Consider the following 7,928-nt stretch of genomic DNA (forward strand, 5'->3'; position numbering starts at 1 on the left):
TCAAGAAATCAAATGTCGTATTGCATTATGCTCTGTTCTGTGAGCTATCAAAGCCTGTACTAGAATGTAGTGAAATAATTACTTTTACTGAATGTCACAGTCAAACTCTAATATCCCTAATGACAAAAGCAGCATCTTATTTCACTTCATATCCTCAGATCCTAACACAAAACTTAGCACATGGTATGTGCTTAGTAAAATTTGTAGAATGTGTGAATGAATGAGGATAGAAAGAAGGTAAACATTAATGAAGAAAAGGGATCACATTAGAAGGTCATGGACAGAGTGGGAGAAAATGTGGAACAAAACTCAGAATCATAAAAAAGACCAGGCTTCCTCCCTGGATAGAGACTTGTGGACCCTTAGACTATGTATGCTCCTTGGTCAACTTCAGATCTGAAACTATTTATTTTAAATTATCAGAATAATTCTTTTTCATTATACTTTTCATCTTTCAGTCGTTGGTGTTGGAGAGAGGCTGACAATACTCTTTAAAGAAATTTTTTAGTTTTCTTTCTTCCTCTCTTCCTCCCTTCCCATTTTTCCTCTATTACTCCCCCTTTACTCTCCTTCTTCCCTCCTTCTATCCCTCCTTTCCTTCATTAATGTCTTCCTTCTTTTTATCCTCCATTCATTCACTCACTCTTTGGGAAGCAGCTACCTGGTCAACTGACTGGAAGAGATCATCATTTCAAGGAGAGGTGACCCAATAAAATGTGAAATCAATGGATAATATAAAAATTTGCCAAAATAATTCAAAAATGGCTACAACAGTACATAGAGAGAACTGCCAGAGGTTCAAACTGGATTCAGATGAGGATGTGGATTAAGGGCTACCATTGCTAATGTCAGATGGATCTTGGCTAAAAGCAGAGAATATCATAAAGATGTTTAGCTGTGCTTTATTGACTACACATAGCCTTTTGACTATGATATCCATAGCAAGGTAGGGATAACATTGCAAAACATGGGTTTCCAAAACACTTGATTGTGTTCATGAGGAACCTGTATATAACCAAGAAGCAGTCATACAAACAGAACAAGGGGACACTGAATGTTTTAAAATCAACATGTATGCTGAGCAAATTATCCAAGAAGCTGGATTATATGAAGAAGAATGTGGCCTTAGATTTGGAAGAAAGTTCATTAACAAACTGCGATATGCAGATGACCCAATCTTACTTGCTGAAAGTGAAGAGGACTTCAAATACTTATTGATGAAGATCAAAGACTTTGGTATGGGTTGCATCTCAATGTAACCCCTTGTAAAAAAAAAAAAAAAAATCCTCACCACTGGACCAATAAATATCATCATGACAAATAGAGAAAAAATTGAAGTTGTAAAAGACTTCATTTTTTCCACTTGCAACACTTGTCAAGAAGTCAAATGATGTATTGCATTAGACAAATCTGCTTCACAAAATCTCTTTAAAATAGTAAAAAACAATGATGTCTGTTTGAAGACTAAAGTGTGCCTGACACAAGTCATGGCATTTTTCAATAGCCTCATCTGTATGTGAAAGTTGGACAGTGAATAAGCTAGACCATATAATTGAAGCATTTGAGTTATGGTGCTGAAAAAATTTTAAATTACCATGGATGGTCAGAAGAACAAACAAATCTGTGTTGAGGGAGCACAGACAGAATGCTCCTTAGAAGCCAGATGTCCTTTTTTATACTTTGGACATATCAGGAGGAACCAGTTCATGAAGGACATCATGCTTGGTAAAGTGGAGAGTCAGTGAAAAAGAGAAAGATGCCCAGTGAGATGTATTTGTACAGTTGCAGCAGCAAGGACTAAAAATCATAACAATTTTTGTGAGGATGGTGCAGGACTGGTCAGTGTTTCGTTTTGTTGCACATATGTTTGCTATGAGTCGGAATCCACTCCAAGGCACCTAAAAACAACAATAAAAAGTTAAGAGAAAATAAAGCAACATTAGACAAAATGTATTAACTCAGACTCTTATTATGTAATAAACTTGAAATTTCTTACAAGATTTCTTATATTATTGCATATTGTTGTTAAGTGTCGTTGAGTTGGTTCCAACTCATAACCACCCTGTATAGGGTTTCTGAGGAGTGACTGGTGAGCTTGAATCTCTGATCTTGCAGTTCAAATTGACCTTGCAGTCCAGTGGAGTAACTCACAGTGCCACACCAATTATCTTTTATTTAAGTTAAAAAACTTTAACACACAGTGATGGGTATGGAAGGGCAATAATGCCCCCTAGAGGCCAAATGCAGGGGACTCGGGAAACAGTCAACATTTATTTCCTACGAGCAGAGTGCTCAGGGAGACTCTTGGGAAATGATTAAGATAAATGGCAAGCTTATAAAGAGATTTGTAATTTAAATGTTGAGAGAAGTGGGTATTAAATAAAGCCATATACAAGAGGCAAATTATAATTTTCAGTTTACTTTTTTACTTCCAGAGCAGTAAATACAGTCTAGTAACTCATAAAATATAGACTCGTAATTTGCAACTGAGAAGTGGTACAATAGATATTACAGAAACATAAACTAAATAAAATAAAAATAATCAATTAGGATTATAGGTGCTCTTGTGATTTTAATGGAAATTCAGTGGATGTATTGAGTAAGTTCCTGGGTCTACATTCACACATGTAGAACTGGGTTTCCTACTACTGAATCCTTAGTGCCTACCATAGTACCTGGAATAAAGAAGGTATTCAACAAATGTTTACTGAATGGATTCATATACCTATATTCATTTCATTAAATGAAACAAAAATATAAATAAATGCACCTGCTTACTTGACAGATAAAATGCTTCAGCTGACTAATGTGTATCTATGACTACTTGATGGGGAGACTTTATGCTGAGCCTTCTGTTCTCAGCATTAATGTTTATTATGCCTTCTTTAGTAGGAGGTTAAATACAGCAAAAGAGCATTAACAGTAATTAGCCTTGGAAATAAGAGTAAACCCAAGCACAATTTAGTGCTTACTAACAGCCCATGATGAAGACAGGAATCATCAAAAATAAGTAACCCATTAGGCTGATAGTATAATTGTCAACAGAGACACTGTATCTCTTCATCTGATATGCATTAGTAAGCCCATGAACTTCAGCTGTAACATTCATGCTTAGAGGCTATTCCAACGCTTCTCTATCTCAAATCTCCTACCCAGTCGTTGCTCCCTTCAGCTCAGCAGGTGACTTAAATACTTATCTCACTAAGGAAATACGGGTCATCCAAAACTTCCTCACTTCCTAATTTTGCCCCCAAGTCTAATATTCTTCTTTTCATCTTTCCTTTTGTTCAAAAAGAAGGTGAGCCTTTTCGTTTGTCTGGGCTTAACTCTGGATCTTCAGATTTCATTCCCTTGCAACCACCTTACAAAGAAAACAAAAACCAAAAAACCAACACTCATATACTCTGTTTCATCTCCATACCTAATTCCAGCTGTTTTGACTGTTTGTTCCTTCTCCCAACAATTCTCAGGCTTTTCATCCTTGAAATCTTTTTATTATCTAACTCTCTCTTCCTCTCCTTTGCAAATTTTCTAAAAGAGAAGTTAACAAAACAAACTTTTCCACACCTTGCATTTACTACCTCACTTTACTGCCTCCTGGATTTTTAGACATCATTTTACAGAAATTATAAAGCCAAATAATACCAAAGAGAACTTTCAAATCAGTCGTATCTGTGGACTGATAACTAATCATTTATCATTCTAGACATCACACTTTACATCTGTCACTTTTACACTTTCCATTCTTCAATCTAAACTCCCAGATACAGTTCCTTCTCCTTACATTTGAATAAACTTCTGTCATTGTTCTTTTCAAACTTTATCATATTTTGTTTGCTTCCTTTTTGGATTATGAGCTACTTGCAAGGAAAGAAAGTGTCTGACCTGCCTCTTTCTCACAAGTCCCTGACACAGTATTTCGCATATAGAAGGTGGCTCACTAAATTTTAATCGAGAACAAGTGGGAGGGAGGGAAGAAAAGTCAGAGGAGATGAATAGATTCAGTTATTTATATTGCTTGCATACGTAATTAAAAGAAATAAAATATTATGTTAATACAAGAGTTAAATAATCTAAAATACTCTGTGCTTTAGATACCACATGATTTCATGACATCATGTGGTTACTTCAAATATTATCAGTAAAATGGAGAAAGATAGGGACAAGGAAAAGTTACTTGTCAAAACTCACACAACCTAGTGTCTAGTGTGTGGAACTTAATCTTAGTATAAGAACTTAGTCCAATGTTGTTGTTGTTTTCAATGATGCTACATTTTTACTTCATTGAAAAATAAGTGGTTAATTAATCAATAAAAAGTGTTCAAGTGCCTATACTATGACACATTTTTCCATATGCTCAATGAATAAAACAACAATGAGGCAGAAATGACAATAAAGGCAGAAAGACAATAAACAAAAGACAACTATAAAATGTCAGATAACTGGAAGAAGAAAAAGAAAGCCGTTAAAAAGGATTACTAGTGAATGGAGTGTGAGTCCTGGTGGCATGACAATTAAATGCATGATTGGTGCTTTGAATGTGTCCCCTGGTTTCCATAACGATTATAATTGTTGCTGTTAGATGCCATCGAGTCCTTACTGACTCATAGTGACCCTATGCACAACACAATGAAGCACTGCCTGGGCATGAACCAACCTCACAATCATTGCTATGTTTAACCCAATTGCTACTACTCCAATGTCAGTCCGTCTTGTAGAGGGGCTTCCTCTTTTTCTCCAACTCTCCACATTACCAATAAAATCCTTCTCCAGGGACTAGTCCCTCCTGATAATATGTCTGAAGTATGAGAGACAAAGTTTAGCCATCCTGGCTTCCAATTAAAATTCTGGCTATACTTCCTCCAACACAAATGTGTTTGTTCTTTTGGCAGTACAAGTTGCTTTTCATAGTCTCCTCCAACACCATAACTAAAATACATCAATTTTTCTACAACCCTCCTTATCCATTGTCCAATGTTCACAAGCATATGGCTTGGACCTTAGTCCTCAGATTGACATGTTTGTCCTTCAGCACTTTAAAGATGCCTTGTGTAGCATATTTGCCTAATGCAATAATACATCATTTGATTTCTTGACTGCTGCTTCCATGAGTGCTGATGGTTGATTCAAGCAATGAAGTTTTTGACAACTTCAGTCTTCTCACCATTTGCATGGATGTTGGTTGTTGGTTCAGTGATGAGAATTTTTGTTTTCTTTATATTGAAGTGGAGGGTTGTGGCCTTTGGTATTCATCAGTAAATATTTTGGGTCCTCTTTGCTTTAAGCAAGCAAGGCTATATCATTTACATATCACAGGTTGTTAATGAACCTTCCTTCAAACCTGATGCCACATTTTTCTTAATATAATCCAGTTTCTTGTATTATTTGCTAAGCATACAGCTAGAATAAGTATGGTGGAAGAATACAACCCTGTCACACTCCTTTAACCTGTGTTGCCTTGTTCTATGTGACCAACAGCCTCTTGGTCTAAGTATAGGTTCCTCATCAGCACAGTTAAGTGTTCTGGAATACTCATTATCTGCAATGTTGTCCATAGCTTGTCATAATCCACACAATCAAAAGCCTTTGTGTAGTCAATAAACTACAGGTAACATCTTTCTGATATTCTCTGCTTTCAGCCAAGATACATCTGATGTCAGCAATGATATCCCTCCCCATATCCTCTTTTGAATCTGGCTTAAACTCTGGAAGTTCAATGGTTGAAACCTCTGGAAGTTCAATATTTGCATTATCTTTAGCAAAAGTTAACTTGTATGTAATATTAATGATATTGTCTGATGATTTCTGCATTTATTATGTCACCTCATTTTGGAATAGGTATAAAGATGGATTTCTTCCAGTCAGTTGGCCAGGCAGTTGTCTTACTAATTTCTTGTCATAGATGAGTAACTGCCATGTTACAACAGTTTGTTGTAAGATTTCAGTTTGTGTTCCATCAATTCCCAGTGCCTTGCCTTGTTCTCCATTTATCATGATGTTATTTATTGGTCCAGTTGTAAGGAGTTTTGTTTTCTTTACATTGAGGTTCAATCTATACTGAAGGCTGTATAGTCTTTGATCTTCATCAGTAAGTAATTTAAGTCCTTTTTGCTTTTAACAAGCAAAGTTGTGTTGCCTGCATGCCACAAGTTGTTGATGAGTCTTCCTCCAGTCCTGATACCATGGTCTTTTTCATATATTCCAGCTTCTCAGATTATTTTCTTAGCATACAAGTTGAATAAATATTGTCAATGAATATAGCTCTGGAATACACCTTTCTGTATTTTAAAACATTCAGTACCCCCTTGTTCTGTTCAGACAACTGCCTCTTAGTCTTGATCCACACAGTTGAAAGTTTTTGTATAGTCAATAAAGCACAAGTAAACCTTTTTCTGGTATTCTGTACTTTCAGTCAACATTCATTTGATATTAGCAGTGTTATCCCTCATTCTTAGTCCTCTTTTGAATAATGTTGCTGTTGTTATGTACCGTGGAGTCGGTTCCAACTCACAGCAACCCTGTACAGGGTTTCAGAGGCTGTAAATCTTTACGGGAGCAGAACGCCTCATCTTTCTCCCACAGAACAGCTGGTAGTTTTGAAATGCTGACCTTGTGGTTCGCAATCTGATTCGTAACCGCTACGCTACCAGGGCTCCTTTCAAATGCTGTTGTTATTGTTATTAAGTGCCATTGAGTTGTTTTGACTTATAGCAACCCTGTATTGGGTTTCCAAGGAGTGGCTGGTGAACTTGCAGTTCAAATAGACCTTGTAGTCCAGTGCGTTATCCCATATTGCCATACCAGGACTTCTCAAATGCTGCTAAAGGGCAGTTAAAAGTTATAAGGATTATTTTTGAAGTGAAGAAAATATTAAAAAGTTGACTGTGGTGAAGGTTCCATATATCTTTCAATATCCTACACTCAATTGAATCATCTACCTTAAATGAATGAATGATATGTTAGGTTGAATTGTATCTGAACAAATTTTTTTTTTGTTTGGTGGTTGAGGGGAGTAGTTTCTGGGGATTTGTACAGAAAAACTGAATGAATGGTAGCTAGATTTGCTGAGATGAAGAAGACCAGAGTAAAAACAGTTTGGGTAGGCATGGAAGGAATCAAGAATTCTGTTTGGGTCATGCATGTATAGGTGCAATTACTTATTAGGCATTTTTATGGATTAAATTTTGTCTCCAAAATATATGTTTTGCATATCCCAAACTTTACACTTGTAAACAACCACTTATCTGTTAGTTTGTCACATTGTGGTGGCTTGTGTGTTGCTGTGATGTTGGAAGCTAGGCAACTGTTTTTTATATACCAGCAGGGTCACCAGGGTGAACAGGTTTCAGCAGAGCTTCCAGACTAAAACAGATTTGGAGAAGGAGAGGTAGACCACTGCCGAATGGTTGGCCATTGAAAACATTAAGATTAGCAGAAGAACATTGTCAGATATGCTGCAAAATGACGAGTCACTATGGTTAAAAGACACTCAAATTACAACAGGGAAAGAGTTGCTTCCTCAAAGTAAAGTTGACCTTAATGGAATGAATAGAGCAAAGCTTTCTGGGACCTTCATTTACTAATAGCACACAACTCCAAATGAAAAGAAACAGCTGCAAAATCCATAAATAATCAAAACATGGAATACATGAAGTATAAATCTTGGAAAATTAGAAGTCATAAAAAATGAAAATGAGAGGAGAGCACTCTCAGTGCAGAAACCAGCAGAGATCTGCAGAAACAGAGGCATGAGTGTCTTTTGTTCAACCTTATCATGTCTTTTCTTTTGCTCTGTCTACTCATCTCCTCACTGGTGACCAGAAGAGAGAGTTACACAAGTACACATCCTCAGTAAAGGTCCTACATCACACATACAAGGTTTTGAAATGTACAGAATGATTGGCACAGTTCTGCACTGCTCAGGGGAA

This window comes from Chrysochloris asiatica, unplaced genomic scaffold (assembly GCF_000296735.1).
Source record: "Chrysochloris asiatica unplaced genomic scaffold, ChrAsi1.0 scaffold00169, whole genome shotgun sequence".
Classification (NCBI taxonomy): Eukaryota; Metazoa; Chordata; class Mammalia; order Afrosoricida; family Chrysochloridae; genus Chrysochloris; species Chrysochloris asiatica.